The sequence below is a fragment of the Apus apus genome, chromosome 4, assembly GCF_020740795.1.
Source record: "Apus apus isolate bApuApu2 chromosome 4, bApuApu2.pri.cur, whole genome shotgun sequence".
Taxonomy (NCBI): domain Eukaryota; kingdom Metazoa; phylum Chordata; class Aves; order Apodiformes; family Apodidae; genus Apus; species Apus apus.
The window spans coordinates 92,009,632-92,016,520 of NC_067285.1; the positions used below are offsets into that span (position 1 = coordinate 92,009,632).

General features: G+C 38.5%; 1 protein-coding gene across 1 annotated transcript in view; it reads right to left on the minus strand.

Moving 5' to 3' along the window:
- Nucleotides 1-6,789, minus strand: part of TBC1D1 (TBC1 domain family member 1) — a 109,880-nt gene extending 103,091 nt beyond the window's left edge. The window contains exon 1 of the mRNA XM_051616365.1: nucleotides 3,458-6,789. The gene's annotated coding sequence lies outside the window, so the exon portion shown is untranslated. The remainder of the gene's footprint in view (nucleotides 1-3,457) is intronic.
- Nucleotides 6,790-6,889: the final 100 nt, after the last annotated feature.

Here is a 6,889-nt window from a genome sequence, read left to right on the forward strand (position 1 = left end):
GGCAGCCTACATTCCCATTCTGCAAACCACTTTTGCACTCAATTAATTTCAGGTCTTCTTGGCAGTAAGTCCACTGATTTACTTACTTTTAAGCCTGTGCACATTTGTAGAATCTGAGTTTTCTCAAGTAAATGTGCTCTGCTGCTGCTGCACATGCACTATGAGGGAAACCGTCAAGTGAACTGTCACATACAGGCACAATGTTGACCCAGATTATGAAAAACAAGTCACATTTGGTCTGTTAGCACATCACCTGCCTACGAAGTGTAAGGTGGTTCTACCTACATGCCTTTTGCTTGCTAGGTGTCCTTTTATAGGTTCATTGGTATGTGAGTCAAAGTGTGAAAGCAGCATAACCCACTTGCTCCCAGTGTGTGCTCAGTCCACGGTTTGCTGCTGCTCCTTCAGACACTGGAATAGGTACAAGTGCCTCTTGCCATCCTTTACATTCTTTGGGAACAGGAAGGCCATTTCTCTGCAAATCATGCCTGCCTTTAAACCATCACAGCTAAGGACAACACTCTTACTCCAGTGTTATCACCTGCCAACAGGTGTCTCAGTATCTGAGACAAGTGTGTCCTTTGGTAATTTCAAGCCTCCTACTGGAGCATCACATGCCTTTGGTAATCATAATGTGGAAGATGGTGAACTGCAATCTCCATCCTGATGGCTCCAGCACTTCAGCCAAGGGCTTACAAATTCCCGAATTACCAACCAATAATCTTGGGAATATTTTTTGGGGTTTGGGTTTGTTTTTTTTTTTACTGCTTCACTGCTGCCTTTCAGAGGGTGATAATGAAGCAGATAAGGATCCTACAAAACTATTTTTTGCTGCTTGGAAAATCCTTGAAAAACAACAGAGGTAATACTAGAGCATCACAAATACAAATCCTTCCTTGCTTCTTCTCTTTGATAGCTGGGAAAGAAATCAGACTGTGCTTGAACTCATTCTTGGGGCCTTCTCATTTTTCCTGCTATCTCTGGCTCATCTATTACATCTTTGCCTAGCAGAGGTTTTTGTAAAACTAATCATGTTCTGATACAATATTTTACAAGCAAGTGAAACTTCTTGGATAAGAACTACGCTTAATATTGGTTTAATAGTTACATTTGCTCTAATTTTTTTAAAAGTCCCCTTTTTCATTCAGGTAAACATACTTCCTTACAGTTAATAGGAGACAAAACTAACCTGAAGTATTTATATTTGGCAAACACCTTGAAAAACTATTCAGGAAGAGTCACTAAACTGTTTAATCCTGCAAATTTCTATAATGCTTGTTGGTAAGGTGTAGTGAAAATATAATATCTGAGTGCCTCAAAAAGGACGGAAATTTTAATATAACATTTGCAATGTTTTCTGATTATTTTATTTTAGAATATTTTGCTTTTTTATTAAATCTCACTTCAAAACCCAAGTAATAAAAGACCTGTCAATGGTTTTAGAAGGCAGTATTCTGCTGTCTCTCACTAGCTCAACAACAGATTAAAATGTCATAATAAGAACAACACAATACTAATGAGATAGAGTGGAGAAACACACAGGTCATGGTAAGCATCTGGAGCAGACTCCAGCATGTTCAGCATTGTACATCTAAGTGACCATTAATTTCAGTGCTGGTAACAGAGACTTAAAACACTGCTGCCACAGAAGTCAAATTGTTTGCAGAGAGGGTTTAGAAACAATACACAAGAGAGAACTTAAAGCTGTTATAAGATTAAACAACAAGCATTTAGATATGAACATACTTTGGTGATAACAAGGAAAAAAGGGGAAAAACAACTCTCAAAGGACAAAAGAGTGCTTCTGGATAGCCATGTGGGCAAGCTGCAACTCCTCTTTATGGTTTGCATTTCTAGTAGAAGAGCATTTAAATATTAGGTAGCTCATGAGCTACGTAAGGTGATACGGAACTGTAGAAGATGGGATTGTCTGTAATCACCTTCTCTTTCTGGTTGTAGCACTTGTCAGGTCTGCAAGGTGTGGTCTCCTGTTCTCATGATTCAACATTCAAATTCTCCTGAAGATAGGTATTTAAATGCTTTCTCTCAAGAACAAAAAGGTCACATGGTCTTTTATGTCTGTTTATCCAGAATGCAGGAAGACCAGTTTGTTTTCTACTTGGCCTGAGAGCATTCAGCCAGCCACTCATGAAAGTTTCCTAATTATTGGTCTCCAGGCTACATCAGACAGTATTCTTTATTTCTGCTTCTTGATGAAACTGTTACTTACGTAGCAGGGCAAAAAAAAATAAATTTGTGAAAACAAGAAGAAAACCAGAACCAGGGTCATATGGTCCAGTCCCCAAAAAGTAAACACTTCCATGGGTACCAGGGACTGGAATCCCTGTATTCAGGTGAAAGCTCCAAGCACCAGACTTCCTAATAAGGTTTGATTTTCTAAAAGATTTTCTATCTGTTAATTTTTCTCTCACAAGTTAGTTTTTGTTTACAGTAGCCTATTAACTAAAACAAACTACCATCACACTGAGGAGGAAAGTCAGCCTGGGCTTTCCACATCCTGCAAACATGAACTATAAAAGAATACCAGTTTAACCATTACCTGTTTGCCCAGTCACACTAAAAAAATGCCAAGAAAACCCCACCACTGCCTTTTGTACAGAACCTGAACATACAAGCTTGTATGAGGAGTGCTATGAGAACACATAGGCATTGAAGCCTCTATTGTAGGGGAAGGAGAAGAAGCATCTACTCACTGGACTCTAGCTGGGATGAGATTGTAGACCAGTACAAATTTAGGCTGAAGGTGCTTGGCCATGGGTGAGGGCAGGACCTGGGGCTGCTGTGACTGTGAATTCACCCTTTGAAGCAGTACAAGGCAGATGGGAAGTTTTAAGTTTCCCCCAGAAGATGGTTTCTGAGTTCAAGTTGCCCCACAGTTGGGCAGCAGTAACATTTTGGATTATGAATTTGAATGCAGGCACCTACATTGTGCTTCAGTTGCAGCCTCTGTGCATTTCCCTCTGTATTACTCATGATTATGAATTTCTATTGCTATTATATAAAACAGTCTAAGTCTTTATTTGTGATACGTTTCCTGTAAATCTCTTCAGTACCTTGTTACGGACATGATATTGTTTTGCAGTCCTTTGACTTAAGTGAGCTCTAGATGAAGTACAACATTCTTAACCAATGACATTGTATCTCCACATGCTATTTATATGTAGTTCCAGACATTCCATAAACAAAATTTGAATGATAACTATTATAGCACGTTTGCTTATTTCGTATGCTATAGGAGTGCATGCCAGCGACATTAGTAAGTAATTATCTTCAAAGAAAAGAGGATTTCTGTTATCACAGATCATGATTAAAGAGTCAATAGTTGAGCTACAGTTACAGATCCTGCCTGCTGCTTCTGTGTTTTTGTGCATTTCAGATGTCATGATTAATCCTTCCTCCCCCTTTATTCCCATAAATACATTTCAAAATGACTTACCAGTGATTGTGTGGGTATTTTAAGCTTTTCCTTTTGTTTGGAAGCTGCTGTTGCTATGCTATCATTTATATCACATTTTATTTAGGTGGATATCGGGATATGATTGGACAGTTGAATAGGCTCATCCCCATTATGCAGTGTTCTGATGGTGCATGACCTCATTTCAGGTACCTGGCAATTGCTACAAAAGAGAAATGTAGGCTTCCACTTGGAAGCTGAGCAGAACTGCTATCCTTGATGAATCTGCCTGCTTACATAGTGCAAATAAATATTGTGAAGGAAAGCAATGCAGCTCAGTTTAATTACTTTTGATTACTTCTGTATTTATGGGCAGAAAACAGTTTTGTTGGTAATTATTTTTATTTACAATTACTTTTTAGATTTTACTTACGTATGGCATCTAGGTGCCCCCAGTCATGGAATCCTAGAAGTCCCTAATCTAGTGAAGACTTATATTGGTGCTTAGCTGATAAATGTTAATTTAATGTAATTAATATTAAGAGTTGCTATTCCCAGTGACTGTTAAACAAGGAGATCAGGTTTGCTTCTTGTTAGTGTGTCAAAATAAACCCCACAACTACTAGAACTTTGAAATGTAATAGTAAACAGGAAACTTCATTTTTAGAAACTTTGTAGGATAATTAGATAATCAACAGATTTAAACACATACTTGTACAATATGAAAATAATTTATTATATGATAAGTCTTAAATAAATAATTCTGCAGCTCAAATACAGTATTTGCATTTTTCACTATATGCTGTGGACTAAGTTCACAGCCTGTAAGGAAGATGAAACGTATTTACTTCTTTCCAACCAAACTGTTTCATAAAGTTTACTGAAAAAAAAAATATAAAAAATTCAGGGCTGGATTTAAATTGTGACTAGTAAACAAACTAATAACCTTCAAGTGAAATCTATCAGACTAATATTAGAGCATTACTATGCTTTTATTGTTGGCAGAGTTTTTAGTACTATATTAATTTCTCCACAGTCTAGAGGCATTTCCACAGGAGCCCCATAGGGATGATTCCCTGTAGGATTAAATGTTTACAGCATTCATTGGAACTGTGAGTACTTATGTGTTATAAAAAACAGGTTCATCTTACATGGTTTTGGTAACTTTGGGATGTGTCTTTCTGTAGGAATAGCCAGGGATTCCCTTACACTTGGATTCAGTCTGGGCTGCAAATACTATTTAATTCTAGTCATGACAGTTTCCATTTCTGGATAAAATATTAGGTCCTGTGCTCCCAGTTCAAGGCCAGTTGCTCACAAATTACATTTGTGGTCTTTTGTTTTGTTTAGTCTCAGTCCTGGGTCTAATAATCTCTAAATCTGCTTCATTATCTTGCACAACACTTTTTAGAAGAATTAGACCAGCTGTGAAGAAGCAGTGGCTTAGCCTCCATTTCAACTCCCAATACTAACTACTCTACAATTTGCAATACTACTGCTGCCCTTGTTTCAGTTCCAGATCCTCCTTCTCTGATGCAAGCCAAGGTTAGTAAAGACTCTAGCAACCACAAGTTTCATCTTGTAATTCTGTAGTTTGTCTTAAGACTAGGGGCAGCAACATCATGATGGCCCTAGTATCAGCATGTTAGCAGAACCAGCCAGGCAGCCACCCATCCAGTCTGAAACTACCAGGAACTGCCTGCTCCTAGGAGAGATGACATCCCTAGGAGATTTCCAGGGAGGATGAAAGTAGTAATTAATGCATGTAGATGATCTGTAAATAAGGGCAACAGCTCAGCAGAAACCCAGCCTGTCACAGGAAGCTGAGGGATAGACCAGGCCATCTGGGTCTCCTTTGCATCTCTCCAGAGTGAAGCAACTTGACAAACTCTGACCAAGGCTGAACACACATGACTTTCCAAGATAGACAAATCATTAGCAAAATCCAGATCCAGGCATGGTATGTAGAGGCAGATGTAAAATAAACATGCCTCTCTAGCCTGTGGAGATGTGCAGATAAATACAGAAAACAATTAAAAAAAAAATCAAAGCCTGTAACTCTACTGCCTTCAGACCTTCCTCATGAATTTACTAAAGCATCCTTTACTACATTCTGTAACAAAATAAATGAGAGACCTCCCATGCTACAAATGAAAATGAAAAGAACCATGGAATGGTTTGGATTCAAAGGGACCTTTTAAAAATAATCTAGTCCAACTCCACTTCCATAGGCAGTGACATCTTTCACTAGATCCAAGCCCCATCCAACCTGATCTTGAATGCTAGGAGGGAGGGGGCATCCACAGCTTTTCTGGGCAACCTGATCCAGTGTCTCACCACCCTCATGATAAAATATTTCTTCCTTTTACCCAATCTAAATCTACCCTCTTTCAGTTTAAAATGGTTAACACTTGTCATTACACACCATGGTAAAAAGTGTCTTTCTGTCTTTCTGATAAGCTCCCTTTATATACTGAAAGGCTGCAATGAGGTCTCCCTTTACTTTAAAAGACTAGGATTTGGTTAACAGCATACTCTGTTTCCTCAGTACCCTTCTTATTAAAGTTACTTTTCTATGCCACACAGATGGACCTCAGTATGAATGATTTGGATGCTGCCTTTGACTCTGTACTGCAAGAAAAGCTGATATGACAGCTGAAGAATGCAGGGACTGCTCCTTCCCTTGTGTCCTATGATACTAAGTCTGAAAGGTAAAAGCAGGTATCCAGTGCTCTTCGCTTACCATCCCAGCTAACAAGGTAAGCGACTATTTATTGGGGATGGAAGGGCAAGTTTGTTCCTTTATGAATAATTTACTAAATTTGATCTATGCTTGGTCTGGCAAGTAGTCATTCTCCATGGGACACCAGAAGTAATTCTGACAGAGAGCTTTCTTTACCCACAAAATACTGGGGCTGTTAGAGCTACATTGATACCTAAAACAAGTACTGAAAATGCAGGAAGCCTTGTATTAAAGTCAACTGGTAAACTCCAAGTAACCACCTTGGCCTGTGCAAGTGCGAACAACAGCAGGCAATAAGATGGAAACTTCTGCTCTAAATTAGACAAGTCATGGTTGCATACAGTATGACAGGCACATCCAACTAATTATGTTTAGTTCAATGAGGAAACAGGTGCTGTATGTAGATACATTATCTTAATAAGTTCATGGTATGAAAAGGCCACTTCATACATGTAGTATCTCTAAGATTGAATATTATGTATAATCCCAAATCAAATAGCTCTCCAGCAAATTCACAGAGACATTCTTGTTTATTTGGGGCAAAATCCCCCCAAAAAGATCATTATTTCTGAAGCATTTGTCCCAAGTTTGTCAAAATCTCACCACAGGCTTTCAGTACTTAACAGAAGAACTTTTGCTTTACAAATCTAAACCTAGATAAAGTTGCGTAGTTTTACCAGATCACACACACAAAATAAATAAAACTCCCCACAAAACAGGCTGCATTCCAG